General features: G+C 42.1%; 1 protein-coding gene across 1 annotated transcript in view; it reads right to left on the bottom strand.

Annotated features, from left to right (window-relative positions):
• The window catches only part of cspg4ba (chondroitin sulfate proteoglycan 4ba), a 103,809-nt gene that overhangs the window by 25,530 nt on the left and 55,398 nt on the right, over positions 1-22,881 (bottom strand). The gene's annotated exons all lie outside the window — the stretch shown is intronic.

Here is a 22,881-nt window from a genome sequence, read left to right on the forward strand (position 1 = left end):
TCTTGGCTGTGAAGTGCTTTGAGGTATCTGAAATCATGAAAAGCACCATGAGGGGGATGAATAATGTGTACAATCATAGCCTTTTCCCCAGATTTGGGAAGTCCAAAACTAGAGGGCACAGATACAAGAGGAGAGAGATTTAAAAGAGACCCAAGAGATCTTCTTTACACAAAGGGTAATGAGTACCTAGAATAAGCTGCTAGAGGAAAAAGTCGAGGTGGGTATAACTGCAACATTTAAAAAGGCTTTTGGATAGGTATATGGAGGGGAAGATCTTGGAAGGTTATGGGCCAAACGTGGCCAACTGGGACTGGCAGTGAGGATGCTTTGTAAAGTGTGGACCAGTTGGGACAAAAGGCCTGTTTCCACGCTATATTCCTCTGTGACTCTATGAAGAGCAATTCAGAGATGGCCTGAAAGTATAATATGTTGTTAGCCTCTGTAATACACAGAATTGTAGTAGAGAATTTGGGTTGGGGATTGTAGAGCTGGGATGGTAATACAAATAAGGAGGGGCAAGACCTCACAGGGGTTTCAATATGACACGAGTTTTAAATTCAGGATACTAAGAGATCAGGAATATAAGTCAGTGGGGGCTAAGGCAAAGGTTGAAAAATTTTGGGATATGTTTAACAAAACTTTCATTGAACTAACACCTATGGTGGAGGTGAAAGAAAAGCATTGTAGTAACATAAAACACGCTGTAAACAGACCTGATGACACTAAATACAAGATCGCTGTACTGTATTTTGCTTGTACATTTTGAAGAGATTGCTTTGTTGATGGAAAGAGTGCAAACTCTGTGAAAGTGGGTATTCAAGAGGCAATAAAATGTACCCTTGCATTTAATGTACTGCAGTTTACGTTTAGTAAAATGAAACAAGAGCGCTTCCTACAAGCTTTATCAAAAAAAACTTCGAACCATAAAAGATGTTTAAAAGACTTAGCTAAATGGTTAAGTTTTAAAGCATTTTTGTTTAAAAGCAAAGTAGAGAGGCCTGAACAGCCAAGATCTTAAAGCCTAAATAGAACAGGCACACCCAACAACATTGGAATGATCATAGTCAGTGATGTGGGAGTCTAGTTCAGAAAGCAGAACCAGCAAGGGCTCACTAATGAACACAATTTTATGTACACAAGACTGAAAGATGTCTTTGATTGTTTTCCTGTTCTCTATAATTGGATTGCATGTTACACAAAATGTGTTATCAATTGTATATCTTTGCATAAAAGATAGCAAAATGTTTTACGATTTTTTTTTACTGCTTTTGCATCAGATGTTCCTTATTGGCTTATTAAACACATTCATTGTTTTGTTGCCATTCCAGTAATATTAGTCATCCTGATCAGTTTCCTGCATGTATGCTGAGAAATTGGAATTCTCTTTCTCATGGTGGGTTAAACGCAAAATGCATGTAGCAACTTGCCATCATATTTTAAATATTCTTTTAAACCTGGCACCATTATCAGAATAGGGTAGCACAGTGGAGCAGCTAGTGGAACTTCTGCCTTTCAGCTCCTGTGATCTGGGTTTGATCCTGACCTCCAATCTGGTCCTGGGGGGGGTTGCATATTCTCCTGTGACCGTATCAGTTTCCCCCGGTGGTCTGTTTTTTCTTCTACATCCCCACAACATACAGGGGAGTAAGAATTTGTAAACTGTCCTTAGTATGTGGTTGGGTGGTAATGAGGGGGGAGCTGGTAGGAATATTGGGAGAATAAGAAAATTTGTGAATTAGTATAAATAGGTGCTTCATGTTGGCGCAGAGTCCCATTCCCCTTCTGTAACCCAGCAGTCCTGCAAATAGTGCCACAGGTCAATCCTCTATGCTTTTTTCTTGCCATTACCTACACTAAGACATATTTTACAATTGCCAATTAACCTACCAGCATGCCTTTGGGATGTGGGAAGCAATTGAAAAATGGAAATCCCTGCAGTCATGCAATGGATGTGCAAACTCCATGCAGAGAGTACCTGAGCTCTGGATCAAGCCCAGGTCCCCAGAGCTGGGAGACTTGTATACAAGAAATGAGTACCAACAGATTCAATTTCTGACATTTTAAATAATTACCATTGTCCTCAATGAATCTGCAGCATCACAATTTCAGTCCGCTTAACGCTGGAGCTACTTAAGCAAGAAGATGAGAGGAATATCAAAACTACAGAATGAATATGCAGCCAGGAATGTTTGCTGTAGATGATCCGAGCCACTCGCCTACCTCTACACCTTTATTAGTCTATAACATCGTGTATTAACTCAGAGACGATTTAAACAATTATGTCCCAGCAATCTTAGTATTTGAAATCTCCTGATCTATGCATGGAGATTTGAAAACAGAAGTACAATAAAATTCAATTTCACTGAAAAAGATAAATACAGCTCCTTGTATTTTAAAGAGGGTTTAAGAAAATATAATAAACCTTAAAAATACATTAGAAATTAACAGCCCTAGCAAAGTTGCACAGTTCCCACATCCCCATACAACTTTAACATAACAAAATTTGCTTCAAAAGGAGTGTTATCAAACAGAACTTGACACTGAGCCACGCATAAGAGCAGATTAACAAAAACATGGATAGAAAAATAAAGGTTTTAAAGTTTTAGTTTTGAAGATTACAGAGCGGAGAGGCAAGGTAGTTTACAGAGTTCTAGAGCTTAGGGGCATTGGCAGGTGATCGTCAGCGGCCATCCATGGGGCAAATAATAAACATGGGTATTCACAAGCAAACAAGAGCTATCAGAAGAGACTTTATAGAGTGTTCAGGGGTGCAGAAAGTTGCCATTGGGAGGGGTGAGGAAGTAAGCATGACCATGTTAAAATTGAAGTATTGGCAGACCAGGAGTAAGCAGGTCATAAATAAAAGCATGATGGATGAATGGGACAGGCTGCAAACTAATGCACAACATAAAGGACCAGCTTGGATCAGCTGATGTTTAGTGGAAGGTGAGGAAGAGGAGACACGTTAAAGTGCTTTGGACTAGGCCAGGAGATAACAAATATCTAGAGGTAACAAAACATTCAGCTGTGGCAAGGGCACAGTATAGAGATGAAAGTAGTTCAGCCTTGGTCACAGCACAGATATGGAAAGAAGCTCATTTTTGGGATCAAACACATTCTGAATTACTTGCAAGAGAAAATTTGCAGATGCTGGAAATCCAAGCAACACACACAAAATGCTAGAGGAACTCAGCAGGCCAGGCAGCATCTGTGGAAAAGAGTAAAGTTGGCGTTTCGGGCCAAGACCCTTCAACCCTCCCTGAATTACTTGGTTGATTTTCAGAGAAAAAGATGGAATTTATTTGGGAAGCGAACTTTCAGCAGAGAAGTAAAGCAATGGCTTCCTAGCAATTAGTTGGACTTTTGTTCATCCAGCAATAGATGCCCAGCAATGAATATACCTGTTTAGCAGTGGTGGAAGGGTTGATGATTGTGCTGCTGTAGTAGAACTGGATGCTTCCACATGGAAATGAATGTTGTGTTTTGCATTATGTTAGCTGGGAAGACAATGAAGGCTAGCATGCGGGGGTGGAACACAAAACCTCTGTACTTAATTCTCTGGCTACAACTGGATATAAAAGAATAAAACCAAGCCAGTGCAGTCTCACGTAACCAGATGGCAGAGGTAAGACACAGGAGGAGTGTGGGGTGGATAACTGTATCATGGGTTGAGAAGGGTGGCAGTTTAGACTTAAAAACCAAACTGGAGAGAATCAAACCAGAAATTCTGGGAGAGTCAGGCTTTGGCTTTAGAAGATAGCAGCACATTCAAAACTTTTGGAAAGGAATTTGATTGGAAATGGTACAGCAACACTCACTGACAGATTTGAAAGATTTGAAAGTTCCATCAGGAACAGAAAACAAAAAACAGCTTTGTAATGGGTTCGCATACAAAGTTCGATATAGCAAGGTAGTTATAACTTTGTGATTGTACAAATCAGATAATGGCAAATTGATAGTTTAGTTTTTAACATTTAAAAGTCCATTGAAGCAACTATTGGGAGAGATGTAAAACTGGCTACTGCGTCATTATTAGTATTATTGGACAAATTCCAGACCTCAATCTTTATTATTTCTGTCAAATTCCTATTTTTTCTGATCTATTATAATAAAAACATTAGAATGCCAAAAATCCCTCAATTTACCAAAATGAAACAAACCACAGGCACTTAGAGAATTTTAAGTGATGCCTGCATGGGAGCATCAATAAACTTTCCATAAGCCGCTGGGAATTCAGTCATTTGGTATGGACACAACATTGCTTCTTAAAAAAAAAATCACATAGCAACAGTCAGCATTCATTGATTTTAGGCAGCAGTGTCTCTATTGGTCTAAAAGTCTGACACAGCTTCTTTCCTTTGACCTCAGCAGCCCAGACTTGACAGAACACTGAAATCAGTGCTTCTCTACAAAACTGTTTGCTATCCAGTCAGCCTAATGGAAAGTACACAGTAGTGGGTAGGAGGAGGATCGGACTCTCATGGTGTACTCTCCACAGTAGAATAGCTTAATGTCATTCATTTTTTGGGCTTGCACACAGCGAATCATAGTAACTTGTTGGTAGTCTGCTGAACTGCCAGGTTAGTACCTTTTGGGATAGAAGGGGAGAAGATTGGAGCAGCTATACTCTTCAGCATCTCTGGGTGGTTTCCAAAATAATTAAATATGAACAAAAATGGCAAAACAAAGTTTGGAATCTTACTGATCAGGAATACACTATCACAATACAGTGCTGTTTGCATGGACAATAAAATTCCCACAGTGACAATGAAGTCTACTATGAACTTAAACCTCTACAGTTTCTTAATACCATATGTCATATTTAAATGATGAAATAATCTTATTCTTAACTATTCGAACTTACTGACAGCTTTTGAAGGGGGAAGGGCAGTGTATGTGGAGAGAGAATTTAACTTCCCAATATTGGGATTGCATACATACACTGGTTCAAAATGGTGACAGTCTTGCTTCTACAAATATCCTCTTGGTATATGTCTGAAATACCTTGCTGGTTCAGGCAATGGATACTGTGTAAAGAACACCAATTGCTACTTCTGGACAGAAGATACCAGAACATGCATTATGTGTTTTCTTTCTTTTTCAATCTTTTTATTAGTTTCATAAAGATATAAACATGACATGGTAGTAGTACAAAGTTATTGGGAATACACTTATAATTAACATGAGTGATTATAAAGCCAAATAATACTTAAATGATAAAACTCCCAATCATATAGGATACCAATGAATAATATAAAACAGGGAAAAATATCTAAACAAAAATCATGAAAAAGGAAAAAAAAATAATAACACCACCCCCCCCCCCAAAAAAAACTAATCTAAACAGAATTAATCAACTAAACTAAAAAAAAAAGACCTGGGCTGTTTTAACATCATAAAAAATGAGAGAAAAGAAAACCTTAGTGTCGACGACTCCGTTCCTCTCAACCAACACTACAGAGAAGTAAAATAAGTTTGGAAATGGTCAAATTACATCATGTGAAAATGCTGGATAAATGGCCTCCAAGTCTTTTCGAATTTAATGGGTCATAAACCACACCTCTAATTTTTTCCAAATTTAAACACAACATAGTTTGTGAAAACCAATGAAATATGGTAGGAGGATTAATCTCTTTCCAATTCAGCAAAATGGACCTTCTAGCCATTAAAGTAAGAAATGTAATCATCCGACGAGCTGAAGAGATTAAATGATTTGATTCTATCATTGGTAGCCCAAAAATAGCAGTAATTGGATGAGGTTGTAAGTCTATATTCAAAACCGTTGAAATAACATCAAAAATATCTTCCCAATATTTTTCCAACAAAGGACATGACCAAAACATATGAGTTACAGAAGCTATCTCGGAATGACATCTATCACATGTAGGATTTATATAAGAGTAATAACGGGATAGTTTATCTTTGGACATGTGAGCCCTGTGCACTACTTTAAACTGTATCAACGCATGTTTAGCACATATAGAAGATGAATTAACTAATTGAAGAATTTTTTCCCATTTTTCCTATCGGTACAGTAATCTTAAGTTCCTTTTCCCAATCAGTTTTAATTTTATTCGATACATCAGGACATAACTTCATAATTACATTATAAATAATTGCTACAACACCTTTCTGAGAAAGATTTAAATCTAAATTTTTTCCAAAATATCCCTTGGATTTATGCGTGGAAAATTAGGAGAAACAGTAATTAAAAAGTTTCTAACCTGTAGATATCTAAAAAAGTGAGATCTAGGTAAATTATATTTATTAGATAGTTGATCGAAGGACATAAAACAATTATCCAAAAATAAATCACGAAATCCTACTATACCTTTGATTCTCCAATCTAAATAAGCTTGATCCATAGTGGAAGGTGGAAAAAAGAAATTAGATATAATAGGACTTGCTAAAATAAATTGGTTCAACACAAAAAATTTTCGAAATTGAAACCATATACGTAAAGTGTGCTTAACTATTGGATTATTCATTTAGAAAGAATGAAAGGAAGCGAAGTCCCTAAAACCGAACCCAAAGAAAACCCTTGTAATGAATTACATTCAAGATTTACCCAATGTGGACTTTGAAATTGCATCCAAGTCTCGTAACCAAAACTTTAAGTATCGAATATTAATCGCCGAATAATAAAATCTAAAATTCGGGAGCGCTAACACCTCCTCTTTTTTAGATTTCTGTAAATGCCTTTTACCTAGCCTAGGGTTTTTGTTCTGCCATATATATGAAAAAATTTTAGAGTCAACATTATCAAAAAAAATTTTGGAATAAAAATTGGAACCGATTGAAATACATATAGAAATTTAGGCAAAATAATCACCTTAATAGCATTGATCCAATCGATCAGAGACAAAGACATTGGTGACCATTTAGTAAACAAAAATTTAATCTGATCAATTAAAGGTAAAAAATTAGCTTTAAATAAATCTCAATACTTTTTCGTGATTATAATCCCTGGATATATAAAAGAGTCAGTAACCAATTTAAATGGTAAACATCCATAAATAGGAACCTGCTTATTTAGGGGAAATAATTCACTCTTATTAAGGTTTAATCTGTAACCAGAAAAATTACTAAATTGAGCCAACAAAGCTAAAATAACAGGAATTGATTTCTCCGGATTAGAGATATATAATAACAAATCATCTGCATATAGTGATAATTTATATATTTCATTTCCGCGGGTAATACCAAAAATGTTGCACATGTCACGGATAGCAATTGCTAAAGGTTCAAGGGCAATGTTAAATAATAAAGGACTAAGAGAACATCCTTGCCTAGTACCGCGAGATAAACAAAAAAAGGGAGATTCTTTGATTATTAGTACAAACCGAAGCTACAGGGGTATGATATAACAATTTAATCCAGGATATAAATATCGGACTAAAATTAAATTTCTCGAACACACTGAATAAATAAGGTTATTCAACTCTATCAAAGGCTTTCTCAGCATCTAATGAAATAATACATCCCGGAGTGTTAAATGAGGGGGTATAAACAATATTCATTAGCCTCCTAATATTAAAAGATGAATAACGGTTTTTAATAAATCCTGTTTGGTCCACAGATATGATTTGAGGTAATACTTTCTCTAACCTAGTTGCTAAAATTTTTGAATCTACATTCAAAAGAGATATCGGTCTATATGATGCACAATCAGTAGGATCTTTATTCTTTTTAAGAATTAAGGAAGTAGAAGCTTCATAAAACAATTGTGGTAACTTACCTAAACTGATTGCTTCTTTGAATATTCTAGACAACCAAGGAGAAAGAATAGAGGAAAAAGACTTAAAAAAAAATTCCACTGTAAAACCATCCAGACCAGGTGCTTTACCAGAATTCATTGATGAGATTACAACTGTTACTTCTTCCTCTGTAATAGGAGTTTCTAATAATAAGCAGCCTTCTGGTGATAATTTCGGAAAATTCAATTTTCTTAAAATATCATGCATGATGTTAAAATCATGAGGAAAGTCAGAATGGTATAAAGAGGTATAAAATTCTTGAAAGGTTTTGTTTATCTCATCATGATCAACTGTCAAAGTATCATCGTATTTACGAATCTTAGTAATTTGACGCTTAACCGAAGTAAATTTCAATTGATTAGCTAATAATTTATCCGATTTATCACTATGAATATAAAACTCACCTTTAGTTCTCATTAATTGATTTTCGATTGAAGATGTTAATAATAAACTATGTTCGATTTGAAGTTCAACTCTCTGTTTATAAAGCTCCTTGCTAGGAGCAATAGCGTATTTTTTAAATCAATTTCTTTAATTTTATGTGTTTTCTAACCGATCTTACCGAGGACAAGGATGAAGAGACCTCTAAAGAGGCAACATACTTGTTATGTTTGTAGAGCATATTTGTTTGGGGCCTGCTAATCTAATGTGCCATTTTAACTGTGAACTCCCAAAATCTACAATGATTTAACTCTAATAGATTGAGAACCTTGTACAGAAAATGGACAAACTGAAGTCAAAATATAGTTGTCAAACTTTGTTTGATTAAAGCTACTATGAAGAGCTTTGGGATATTTTTCTGTGTTGAAAAGCTACATATTTGCCACTAATGATGTTGTTTGCCAGTGCCTTGAGGTACCTTCCATAGAAAATTCATGTTTTGGTAGGACACAAGAGGGCAGAGATCTCTGCTGCCTGGCAGGGAATCAGATTTGTATCAGACCTTCAAATACCATATTTCTCTGTGTAATCAGTGATTTAGGTTTTCTTTCAACTAGTCTGAGCTGCTGAGGCCAAAGGAAGCTGTGTCAGATGTTTATACCAATAGAGGCATTACTACCCAAAATCAAGAATGCTGCCTGTTGCTTTGTAATACTCTCTGAAGCAATGTTATAGCAACATAACTGACTGAGTTCTACAAAGGTTTGGCACCTAGAAGCTTAGCATGAGCAACAAAAGTAGTACCTCACAAATTGGCTAATCGCCCACTCAATCTCCCATCTGTGAGGAAGAACATACATTGTTGTTGTTAGCCACCTCAGAACTAGAGCGGAAGCATGTCCTTCTGTGGGAATGCCTCAAAAGATACATTTCCTTCCTTCTTTCCGGCCATCCTTGACCACACTGGGCCTCAATCGGAGACACAAGAAATTCTGCAGAGGCTAAAAATCTTAAGCAACATATACAAACTGCTGAGGAAACTCAGCAGATCAAGCAGCCATTTTGAAGTGAAATATTTAAAGGGAACCGCAGGGAGAACTTTGTCACTCAGAGGGTGGCACGAGTGTGGAACAAACTGCCGGCAGAAGTGGTGGATGCAGTTGGACCATTGAAGACAAGTTTGATTAAGTATCCATCCCATCCAAGTATGAAGGGGGTGGTCAGGTGCAGGTAGATGGGCGAGGCAGATAAACACAGACTATCAACACACATCAAAGTTGCTGGTGAACGCAGCAGGCCAGGCAGCATCTGTAGGAAGAGGTGCAGTCGACGTTTCAGGCCGAGACCCTTCGTCAGGACTAACTGAAGGAAGAGTGAGTAAGGGATTTGAAAGTTGGAGGGGGAAGAGGAGATCCAAAATGATAGGAGAAGACAGGAGGGGGAGGGATAGAGCCAAGAGCTGGACAGGTGATAGGCAAAAGGGGATACGAGAGGATCATGGGACAGGAGGTCCGGGAAGAAAGACAAGGAGGCGGGGGGACCCAGAGGATGGGCAAGAGGTAGATTCAGAGGGACAGAGGGAGAAAAAGGAGAGTGAGAGAAAGAATGTGTGCATAAAAATAAGTAACAGATGGGGTACGAGGGGGAGGTGGGGCCTTAGCGGAAGTTAGAGAAGTCGATGTTCATGCCATCAGGTTGGAGGCTACCCAGACGGAATATAAGGTGTTGTTCCTCCAACCTGAGTGTGGCATCATCTTTACAGTAGAGGAGGCCGTGGATAGACATGTCAGAATGGGAATGGGATGTGGAATTAAAATGTGTGGCCACTGGGAGATCCTGCTTTCTCTGGCGGACAGAGTGCAGATGTTCAGCAAAGCGGTCCCCCAGTCTGCGTAGGGTCTCGCCAATATATAAAAGGCCACATCGGGAGCACCGGACGCAGTATATCACCCCAGTCGACTCACAGGTGAAGTGTTGCCTCACCTGGAAGGACTGTTTGGGGCCCTGAATGGTGGTAAGGGAGGAAGTGTAAGGGCATGTATAGCACTTGTTCCGCTTACACGGATAAGTGCCAGGAGGGAGATCAGTGGGGAATGATGGGGGGGATGAATGGACAAGGGAGTTGCGTAGGGAGCGATCCCTGAGGAATGCAGAGAGAGGGGGGGAGGAAAAGATGTGCTTAGTAGTGGGATCCCGCTGGAGGTGGTGGAAGTTACGGAGAATAATATGTTGGACCCGGAGGCTGGTGGGGTGGTAGGTGAGGACCAGGGGAACCCTATTCCTAGTGGGGTGGCGGGAGGATGGAGTGAGAGCAGATGTACGTGAAATGGGGGAGATGCGTTTAGGAGCAGAGTTGATAGTGGAGGAAGGGAAGCCCCTTTCTTTAAAAAAAGGAAGACATCTCACTCGTCCTAGAGTGAAAAGCCTCATCCTGAGAGCAGATGCGGCGGAGACGGAGGAATTGCGAGAAGGGGATGGCATTTTTGCAAGAGACAGGGTGAGAAGAGGAATAGTCCAGATAGCTGTGAGAGTCAGTAGGCTTATAGTAGACATCAGTGGATAAGCTGTCTTCAGAGACAGAGACAGAATGATCTAGAAAGGGGAGGGAGGTGTCGGAAATGGACCAGGTAAACTTGAGGGCAGGGTGAAAGTTGGAGGCAAAGTTAATGAAGTCAACGAGTTCTGCATGCGTGCAGGAAGCAGCGCCAATGCAGTCGTCGATGTAGCGAAGGAAAAGTGGGGGACAGATACCAGAATAGGCACGGAACATAGATTGTTCCACAAACCCAACAAAAAGGCAGGCATAGCTAAGACCCATATGGGTGCCCATAGCTACACCTTTAGTTTGGAGGAAGTGGGAGGAGCCAAAGGAGAAATTATTAAGAGTAAGGACTAATTCCGCTAGACGGAGCAGAGTGGTGGTAGAGGGGAACTGATTGGGTCTGGAATCCAAAAAGAAGCGTAGAGCTTTGAGACCATCCTGATGGGGGATGGAAGTATATAAGGACTGGACATCCATGGTGAAAATAAAGTGGTGGGGGCCAGGGAACTTAAAATCATCGAAAAGTTTAAGAGCGTGAGAAGTGTCATGAACATAGGTCGGAAGGGATTGAACAAGGGGTGATAAAACTGTGTCGAGGTATGCAGAAACGAGTTCGGTGGGCAGGAGCAAGCTGAGACAATAGGTCGGCCAGGACAGGCAGGTTTGTGGATCTTGGGAAGGAGGTAGAAACGGGAAGTGCGAGGTGTGGGAATTATAAGGTTGGTGGCAGTGGATGGGAGATCCCCTGAGTGGATAAAGTCGGTGATGGTGTGGGAGACAATGGCCTTAGTGGGGTCACGATCGAGGGGTAAATAAGAGGAGGTATCCGCGAGTTGTCGCTGTGCCTCAGCAAGGTAGAGGTCAGTATGCCAGACACAGACTATATAGGCTAAAGGGCCTGTTTCTGTGCTGTCGTGGTCTCTGACTTTATGACTCTTCTTATGGAGGAGAATGAACAGTTAACGTTTCAGGCCTGCTGAAGGACTGTTCATTTCCCTTCATAGATGTTTCCTAACATGCCGAGTTCTTCCAGCATTTTGTGTGTTATTCTTTATTGGGAACCTGTTTTATAATGAACAGTCAGTGTCCAGTCTGCTGAAGTTGCAAGCTAGAGCGCGAGTGCTTCTTCAAACTGTGGAGCTTCACAGCAAGCCGTGTTATAGAAACCTGGTTTAGTTTGCAATTGACAAAGATAGACACAGCAGTTGGAAAACAATGATGTACAATGTCATTAGGCGCCCATTTGATGCCACAACTCCAGTGCAAGTGCCAAGCATCACTGGAGCTGCTCAGTCTAATTTGTAGAGTGATGCAAAATGATTAGAAAATGGTCATTATCACAATGCACTTCTGGGAAAATAAATCTATTGTATAATGCTGAAGAACTATTGTGCATTTGAATTTCCTACCCTCAAACTTTATAGCATACAACTTTACTGCACATCTTATTCCAATTCGTTAACAACTGTGAATGTGCTATTATACTCTTGGCATTGTATTTACAGCCTTTGGTGTATATTGCTGGAGCAATGACAACAGCGAACATCTTCATTACAATCAGACAGTTCGTTTTCCAGAAATATTCATATCAGGAACAATTCCAGCACTGACTGGATGATGTTTAAATAAGCAATTTGCTTTTCCTACATGACTGAGTTACTGGGTTTATAAAAAAGGCTTCCGGTATTTCTGAACCTACAGCATAACAAATGCATATTATTGCCAGCATGTAATCTGTTTATTGCTTGGGATCCGGGAGGTAGCAACATACACAGAATGCAGTTCATGAAATTGGGAATCAGAAGACATATACTGTCCCAGAACTTACTGAAACTTGTGCCAAAACACTACTATTTCATTCAGTATTAAACTACAGAACATTACAATGTAAACAATTTGCACCATGCACATTTTCCAAGGATATTTACATTCCTTTGGTAGAACCTTCACAGCCACCATTAAAAGTTAATTATAACGATGCTTCTTTCATTCAAAATAGTGCCCAACTTGAATTTCCCTAACTTGGGTCAACAGTTTGATGACTTGTAGGGCTGGTAATTATGAAAAAGCACAGGTGAGCCTTTGATACCATGTTAAAATACAGACAGTGGCCACCAACGGCTCTCCTTTGGATCGGGACTACAGAGTGTCGTGGGAGCTGAATTCTGAAGGAAGACAGTTTTTTTTTTAAAAAACTTCTTCGAGTGCAAGGAGGACGAGACTGCACAGGCGCGTGACGTCAACAGGACAGCGCGGAGAGTTTAAAAAGGAGACCACCCTATACAGCGGGCAGCAGAGTGAGTGGGAGCAGAGTGTAGGGCTTTGGCTTCAACGGGCTTTGGCGGTAAACGGGAAGAGGTGAGAGCGAGGCACCAACTCTTTTTTTCTCCCCCCCCAACTCCTTTCGCGAATCGGCCCCGACAGACAGGAACAGCAGGGCTCTCACAGCTAACGGTACGAGCTAACGGTTCAAAAAGTTCGTCTGTTTGGCGAGGTAAGTGGGAGAATTAGGTAGCATGCCTGCAGGGTTAGTGCTTTGTTCAGGGTGTCAGATGTGGGAATCCTGGGAGACTTCCAGCCTCCCTGATGGCCACATCTGCGCCAGGTGCACCGAGTGGCAGCTCCTCAGAGACCGTGTTAGGGATCTGGAGCTGCAGCTTGATGATCTACTGCTTATCAGGGAAAGTGAAGAGGTGATAGACAGGAGCTACAGGGAGGTAGTCATCCCTAGGCTACAGGGGTCAGAAAACTGGGTCACTGTCAAGAGAGGGAAGGGAAATGCCGGATAGTGGAGAGCACACCTGTGGCTGTCCCCCTCAGCAATAAATATCTTGTTCTGGATGCTGTTGAGGGGGATGATCTGACAGGGGACGCCCACGGTGACCGGGTCTCTGGCACTGAGCCTGGCGCTGTTGTGCAGGAGAGAAGGAGGGAGAAGAGAAATGCAGTAGTCATAGGGGATTCCATAGTCAGGGGAACAGACAGGAGATTCTGTGAGCCTGACAGAGATACCCGCATGGTGTGTTGCCTCCCATGTGCCAGGGTACGGGATGTCTCGGATCGGGTCCTGAATATCCTAAAGGGGGAGGGTGAGCAGCCAGTTGTCTTGGTACATGGTGGTACCAATGACATAGATAGGACAAAGGAGGAGGTCCTGAAGAGAGATTTCCAGGAGTTAGGAAGGAAGCTGAGAAGCAGGACCTCCAGGGTAGTAATCTCAGGATTGCTACCTGTGCCATGTGCTAGCGAGGGCAAGAATAGTAGGATCAGGCAGATGAATGCATGGCTGAGAGACTGGTGTAGGGGGCAGGGCTTCAGATTCTTGGATAATTGGGATCTTTTCTGGGGGAAGTATGACCTGTTCAAAAAGGACAGGTTACATCTGAACCCGAAGGGGACCAATATCCTGGCGGGAAAGTTTATTAGAGCTCTATTAGAGCTGTTAGGGAGGGTTTAAACTAATTTGGCAGGGAGATGGGAACTGGAATGATAGAGCGGAGGAAGGGGAAAATAGAAATAAATCTAAGATAGTGAGCAGTAAAGATGTCAGGAAAGACAGGCAGGTGATGGGGCAAATTTGTAGCCATTGGGATGAGTTGCAGTGCAATAAAGTTGCAGTGAAATCAAAGCAAAAAGAATCAAAAACTGGTCTTAAGGTGTTGTACTTAAATGCACGCAGCATAAGGAATAAGGTGGATGATCTTGTTGTACAGCTACAGATTGGCAGGTATGATATTGTGGCCATCACTGAGACCTGGCTAAAGGATGCATGTCTCTGGGAGCTGAACGTCCAAGGATACACGGTGTATCGGAAGGATAGGAAGGTAGGCAGAGGGGGAGGTGCGGTTTTATTGGTAAGAAATGATATTAAATCATTAGAAAGAGGTGATATAGGATTGGAAGGTGCAGAATCTTTATGGGTTGAGCTAAGAAATAGCAGGGGAAAAATGACCCTGATGGCAGTTATTTATAGGCCTCCAAACAGCTGCAGGGATGTGGACTACAAATTACAACTGGAAATAGAAAAGGCTTGTCAGAAGGGCAGTGTTATGTTAATTGTGGGGGATTTTAACATGCGAGTGGATTGGGAAAATCAGGTCAGCACTGGATCTCAAGAGAGAGAATTTGTAGAATGTCTGCGAGATGGCTTTTTAGAACAGCTTGTTGTTGAGCCCACTAGGGGATTGGCTGTACTGAATTGGGTATTGTGTAATGCACCGGAGGTGATTAGAGAGATTGAGATGAAGGAACCCTTAGGAGGCAGTGATCATAACATGATTGAGTTCACTGTGAAATTAGAAAAAGAGAAGCCGAAATCTGATGTGTCGGTATTTTAGTGGAGTAAAGGAAATTACAGTGGCATGAGAGAGGAACTGGCCAAAGCTGACTGGAAAGGGACACTGGCGGGAAAGACAGCAAGCAAGCAGTGGCTGGAGTTTATGCGAGAAGTGAGGAAGGTGCAAGACAGATATATTCCAAAAAAGAAGAAATTTTCGAGTGGAAAAAGGATGCAACCATGGTTGACGAGAAGTCAAAGCCAAACTCAAAGTTAAAGCAAAGGAGAGGGCATACAAGGAAGCAAAAATTAGTGGGAAGACAGAGGATTGGGAAGTTTTTAAAACCTTACAAAAGGAAACCAAGAAGGTCATTAAGAGAGAAAAGATTAACTATGAAAGGAAGCTAGCAAGTAATATCAAAGAGGATACTAAAAGCTTTTTCAAGTATATAAAGAGTAAACGACAGGTGAGAGTAGATATAGGACCGATAGAAAATGATGCTGGAGAAATTGTAACGGGAGATAAGGAGATGGCAGAGGAACTGAACGAGTATTTTGCATCAGTCTTCACTGAGGAAGACATCAGCAGTATACCGGACACTCAAGGGTGGCAGGGAAGAGAAGTGTGCGCAGTCACAATTACGACAGAGAAAGTACTCAGGAAGCTGGATAGGCTAAAGGTAGATAAATCTCCTGGACCAGATGGAATGCACCCTCGTGTTCTGAAGGAAGTAGCTGTGGAGATTGCGGAGGCATTAGCGATGATCTTTCAAAAGTCGATAGATTCTGGCATGGTTCCGGAAGACTGGAAGATTGCAAATGTCACTCTGCTATTTAGGAAGGGGGCGAGGAAGCAAAAAGGAAATTATAGACCTGTTAGCTCGACATCGGTGGTTGGGAAGTTGTTGGAGTCGATTGTCAAGGATGAGGTTACAGAGTACCTGGAGGCATATGACAAGATAGGCAGAACTCAGCATGGATTCCTTAAAGGAAAATCTTGCCTGACAAACCTATTACAATTTTTTGAGGAAATTACCAGTAGGCAAGACAAGGGAGATGCAGTGGATGTTGTATATTTGGATTTTCAGAAGGCCTTTGACAAGGTGCCACACATGAGGCTACTTAACAAGATAAGAGCCCATGGAATTACGGGAAAGTTACATACGTGGATAGAGCATTGGCTGATTGGCAGGAAACAGAGAATGGGAATAAAGGGATCCTATTCTGGTTGGCTGCCGGTTACCAGTGGTGTTCCACGGGGATCAATGTTGGGGCCGCTTCTTTTTACATTGTACATCAACGATTTGGATTATGGAATAGATGGCTTTGTTTGCTGATTATACGAAGATAGATGGAGGGGCCGGTAGTGCTGAGGAAACGGAGAGTCTGCAGAGAGACTTGGATAGATTGGAAGAATGGGCAGAGAAGTGGCAAATGAAGTACAATGTTGGAAAGTGTATGGTTATGCACTTTGGCAGAAAAAATAAACGGGCAGACTATTATTTAAATGGGGAAAGAATTCAAAGTTCTGAGATGCAACGGGACTTGGGAGTCCTTGTACAGGATACCCTTAAAGTTAACCTCCAGGTTGAGTCGGTAGTGAAGAAGGCAAATGCAATGTTGGCATTCATTTCAAGAGGAATAGAGTATAGGAGCATGGATGTGATGTTGAGGCTCTATAAGGCGCTGGTGAGACCTCACTTGGAGTACTGTGGGCAGTTTTGATCTCCTTATTTAAGAAAGGATGTGCTGACATTGGAGAGGGTACAGAGAAGATTCACTAGAATGATTCCGGGAATGAGAGGGTTAACATATGAGGAACGTTTGTCCGCTCTTGGACTGTATTCCTTGGAGTTTAGAAGAATGAGGGGAGACCTCATAGAAACATTTCGAATGTTAAAAGGCATGGACAGAGTGGATGTGGCAAAGTTGTTTCCCATGATGGGGGAGTCTAGTACGAGAGGGCATGACTTAAGGATTGAAGGGCGCCCATTCAGAACAGAAATGTGAAGACATTTTTTTAGTCAGAGGCTGGTGAATCTATGGAATTTGTTGCCACGGGCAGCAGTGGAGGCCAAGTCATTGGGTGTATTTAAGGCAGAGATTGATAGGTATTTGAGTAGCCAGGGCATCAAAGGTTATGGTGAGAAGGCGGGGGAGTGGGACTAAATAGGAGAAAATGGATCAGCTCATGATAAAATGGCGGAACAGACTCGATGGGCCAAATGGCCTACTTCTGCTCCTTTGTCTTATGATCTTATGGTCTTTATTAGGTACAGCTGTATACCTAATGCAAGTATCCAATCAGTCAATCATGTGGTAGTAACTCAATGCGTAAAAGCATGCAGACATGGTCAAGAGGTTCAGCTGCTGTTCAGTTCAAACACCAAAACGGGCACAAATGTGATCTAAATGACTTCGACCGTGGAATGATTGTTGGTGTCAGATGGGGTGGTTTGAGTATCTCAGAAACGGCTGATCTCCTGGAATTTTTACACAACAGTCACTAGCATTTCCAGAGAATGGTGTGAAAAACAAAGAGACATCCAGTGATCAGCAGCTCAGTGGGTGAAAACACCTTGCTAATGAAAGAGGTCAGAGAAGAATGGCCGGACAGTTTCAAGATGACAAGAAGGCAAGAGTAACTCAAATAACCATGCATTACAACAGTGGTATACAGAACAACATCTCTGAGCAACATGTCGCACTTTGAAGTGGATGGGTTACAGCAATAAAGGACACTCAATGGCTACTTTATTAGGTGCAGGAGGTACATAATAAAGTGGCCACTGAGTCTACAATCCAATTATCAGTTAGTAAGTACTTTAAATCTGAGTGACAAACTACAGAGAGTCAGGGACATAGCTTAGCATATCACAGAAACCAGCCTGCCCTCTGTGAATTCTGTCTGGACTACCCACTGCTTCATTAAAGCAGTCAGCATAATCAGAGATAGCACTGGTGAAATACGGCAATGTGCTTCAGGCTGCTTATAAAACTTCTAAATATACTTCTTTAATTATTCTCACTGCAATCTGCAGCGTGTAATTTCCCTTTAAGCAGCATACTTTCAACTGTCTTAATGAACTAGTGGTTTCAAGATCTTCAAAAGAACTCAGCAGATTTAACCCTCAAGCATGCAGGTATGGCACCTTTAAGTGGATAAGGATACATTGTGATAGCTGGAAGAGAGGGAAGTGGGGAGGGCTCCAAGCCAGGATGAAACACAGAGGAATGAGACCCCTCTACCCAGCATGATGTTAGCAAATGTACAGTCACTGGAAAACATGATTGAGGACCCAAAGGCAACATTGCTGTACTAGAGGGAAATGATGAATTGATGTGTTCCCTGTTTCACAGAGACATGGCTCACTCTGAACATGCTGGATTCAGCGATCAAACCCAGAGGTTTCTCTAACACACAGGATGGACCAAATTGCTGATTCAGAGAAGGCAAAAGACAGGTTCTCTGTGGTGCGCAAATGCGTCTGATTTTTCTCATTCTTGTTCTTCTGACCAGGAACATCTAATGATAAAGTGCCGATAATTCTACTTACCAAGAATGCAGTTTACATACCACTAAAAGCCAATGGTAACCAGGCACTCGAGATATTGAATACTTCCATAAGCAAAGAAGAAGCAACCCACACCAATTCACTTCAAATCATGGTTGGGGGCTTCAATCAGGCTTGTTTGAAGATGTCTCTACCCAATTACCATCAGCAATCATGAAACACAGGCGCCCAGCAATGAGTATCATCTAGTAGCTCTTAAATTCACTGTGATGAAGTACTTTGAGAAGTTGGTGATGAAACATATCAACTCCTGCCTGAGAAGCAACTTGGAATCACTCCAATTTGCTTACCAGGTTCACAGCACATGTTATTTCATTGGCTCTTCACTCAACCCTGGAATATCTAGTTAGCAAGATGCATACCGCAGGATGCTCTTTATCGACTACAGCACAACATTCAACATTATCATCCCCTCAAAACTAACTAATTAATAAGCTTGTTGTCAACACCTCCTTGAGAAATTGGATCCTTGATTTCCTCACTTGCAGACCCCAGTAAGTTTGGATTGGCAACAACATCTCCTCCACAATCTCCATCAGCACAGGTGTACCACATGGCTATGTGCTTAGCCTCCTACTCTACTCCCTTTACTTATGACTGTGAGGCTAAGCACAGCTCCAACGCCACATTTAAATTTGCAGCTGACACCACTGTCATTGGCCAAATCAAAGGTGGCCTTGAATCAGCATCTAGGAGGGAGACTGAAAATCTGGCCTGACTGGTGCCATAACGACGGCCTCTTACTGAATGTCAGCAAGACCAAGGAGCTGATTATTGACATCAGGAGGAGGAAACCAGAGGTACGTGAGCCAATCCTCATTGGAAGATCAGAGATGGAGAGAGTCAGCAACTTAAAATTCCTCAGTGTTATCATTTCAGAGGATCTGTCCTGGACCAGCACGCAAGTGCAATTATAAAGAAAACATGGCAGCACCTCTACTTCTTTCAAAGTTGCTGGTGAACGCAGCAGGCCAGGCAGCATCTCTAGGAAGAGGTGCAGTCGACATTTCGGGCCGAGACCCTTCGTCAGGACTAACTGAAGGAAGAGCTAGTAAGAGATTTGAAAGTGGGAGGGGGAGGGGGAGATCCAAAATGACAGGAGAAGACAGGAGGGGGAGGGATGGAGCCAAGAGCTGGACAGGTGATTGGCGGAAGGGATATGAGAGAATCATGGGACAGGAGGCCCAGGGAGAAGGAGGGGAGGGGGGGAAACCTAGAGGATGGGCAAGGGGTATAGTCAGAGGGACAGAGGGAAAAAAAGGAGAGAGAGAGAAAGAATGTGTGTATATAAATAAATAACGGATGGGGTACGAGGGGGAGGTGGGACATTAGCGGAAGTTAGAGAAGTCAGTGTTCATGCCATCAGGTTGGAGGCTACCCAGACGGAATATAAGGTGTTGTTCCTCCAACCTGAGTGTGGCTTCATCTTTACAGTAGAGGAGGCCGTGGATAGACATATCAGAATGGGAATGGGATGTGGAATTAAAATGTGTGGCCACTGGGAGATCCTGCTTTCTCTGGCGGACAGAGCGTAGGCGTTCAACAGAACGATCTCCCAGTCTGTGTCAGGTCTCGCCAATATATAAAAGGCCACATCGGGAGCACCGGACACAGTATATCACCCCAGCCGACTCACAGGTGAAGTGTCGCCTCACCTGGAAGGACTGTCTGGGGCCCTGAATGGTGGTAAGAGAGGAAGTGTAAGGGCATGTTCTGCTTACAAGGATAAGTGCCAGGAGGGAGATCAGTGGATCAGTGGGGAGGGATGGGGGGGACGAATGGACAAGCGAGTCATGTAGGGAGCGATCCCTGTGGAAAGCCGGGGGGGGGGGGTGGGGAGGGAAAAATGTGCTTAGTGGTTGGATCCCGTTGGAGGTGGTGGAAGTTACGGAGAATAATAGGGTCCAACGTATTATGAGAAGGGGGAAATCTGACAGGAGAGGACAGAAGACCATGGAAAAAAGAAAGGGGGGAGGAGGAGCACCAGAGGGAGGTGATGGGCAGGCAAGGAGATAAGGTGAGAGAGGGAAAAGCAAATGAGGAATGGTGAAGGAGGGGGGTGGGCATAACTGGAAGTTCGAGAAATCGATGTTCATGCCATCAGGTTGGAGGCTACCCAGATGAAATACAAGGTGCTGTTCCTACAACCTGAGTGAGGCCTCATGACGACAGTAGAGGAAGCCACAGAGTGACATGATGGAATGGGAACGGGAAGTGGAATTAAAATGGATGGCCACTGGGAGTTCTCACTTTTTCTGGTGGATGGATTCTAGGTGCTTGGCGAGGTAGTGTCCTAATCTACGCTGGGTCTCACTGATATATAAGAGGCCACACCGAGAGCACTGGACCCCAACAAACTCACAGGTGGAGTGTCGCCTCACCTGGAAGGAATTTTTGGGGCTCTGAATGGTAGTGAGGGAGGAGGTGTAGCACTTGTTCCACTTGCAAGGGTAAGTGACGGGAGATCAGTGGGGAGGGATGAATCCCATAGGGCACGATTCCTGCAGAAAGCAGAAAGTGGGGGGAGGGGGAGGGAAAGAAGTGCTTGGTGGTGGGATCCCGTTGGAGGTGGTGGAAGTTACAGAGAATTATATGTTGGACCCGGAGGCCGGTAGTGTGGTAGGTGAGGAGAGGACAAGAGGAACCCTATCCTTGGTGGGGTGGCGGGAGAATGGGCTGAGAGTAGATGTGTGTGAAATGGAAGAGATGTGGTTGAGGGCAGCATTGATGGTGGAGGAAGCAATGCCCCTTTCCTTGAAGAAGGAGAATATTTCCTTCATTCTGGAATGAAAAGCCTCATCCTGAGAGCAGATGTGGCGGAGATGGAGGAATTGAGAGAAGGGGATGGCATTTTTACAAGTGACAGGGTGGGAGGAGGTATAGACCAGGTAGCTGTGAGAGTCAGTGGGTTTATAATACATTTCTCAGGATGGACTATCTTGAGCTAGGGAGTCACAGTTTCAGAGTGAAGGATGGCTATTCAGGATAGAGACAGGAAGCAAGAGGGTCATAAATCAATGGAATTCTATACCAAAGAGGTCTGGGAAGGTTCATTCAGCAAGTACAGTACTGGCTGTTCCGATGCTACAGTGAAATGTTTTTATTTTGTGAGACATCTGGACAGATCATGCTACAAGTGCATCAAGGCAGTAAAATGAAAACAGAATGCAGAACATATAGTGTTACAGTTGCAGAAGAAGGTGCAGTGCAGGTAGACAAAGAGAGTGACACTACAACGAGGTAAATTGGAAGAATGTGCAGTGCAGGTAGACAAAGAGAGTGACACTACAACGAGGTAAATTGGAAGAATGTGCAGTGCAGGTAGACAAAGAGAGTGACACTATAACAAGGTAAATTGGAAGACCGAGAGTTCAAGACTTCATCTTTTAACATACAAACGGTCTGTTCAAGTGTCTAATAACAGGGTCTGGTAGTACTTGCTTGAGCTTTGACATCTATCCAACGGGAAAAGGGAGAAAAGCAAATGCCCAGGGTGGACAGAACCCTTTGTTATGTTCGTTGCTTCCGTTAGACAGTGCAACAGAAGGGAGAATGGCAATTTTTTGCCGTCTTGGGCACAGCAGCTGCCACACTGTGATGCATTCAATTTGGGTACTTTCTATAGAAGTAAGAATCATCAGATACATTCCAAATTTCCTTCACCTTCTGAAGAAGTCCAGGCATTGGTGTGTTTTCTTGGCCATTGCATCCAAGTGGTGAAACCAGACAAATTTGCTGATGATACTTGCATGTTGGAGCTGGAAGCTTTCAATCAACTCTGGGCGTATATTCAAACTAGAGATCGAATTTTAAATATTAAGTAAGGGATATGCGGATAGTGCAAGAAAGAGGAAATGAGGTAAAAGATCAGCTATGAATTGATTACATTGTGAGGCAGGCACATGGTGAGTTCCTTATTGTACTTCCTCAGTTTTATATTTAAGAATCTAATACTATTGGTATCATCGGAAATACAGAGGGTTAAGGTAGCAAAGTGAGAGAGAATAAGCAAAAGATTGTGTAATATCAAAAAAACATGAACTAGATAGACATTATAAGATTAATTGAGTCTTTGCATTCACTGATGATAAACACAATCCTTCCAGGTGGAAAATTTATCTGTAAAAATTGCTCTTAGACTTTTACCCACCACCCACAACATCAGTCGTTAGAATAGATCTTCTTTCTAGTTCCAATGTTAACTTGTCAAGGGTTTCGAAGTGAACTAACATATCAGAAGTAAGCCAGGACTTTGATTCTGAAATACTGAAAAATGCTGAATTTATTATACTACTCTTGACTGGGCAGAGACCAGATCCAGCGAATTTGATACTAAGTTTGAGATATAGC

This window comes from Mobula hypostoma, chromosome 3, assembly GCF_963921235.1.
Source record: "Mobula hypostoma chromosome 3, sMobHyp1.1, whole genome shotgun sequence".
Taxonomy (NCBI): domain Eukaryota; kingdom Metazoa; phylum Chordata; class Chondrichthyes; order Myliobatiformes; family Myliobatidae; genus Mobula; species Mobula hypostoma.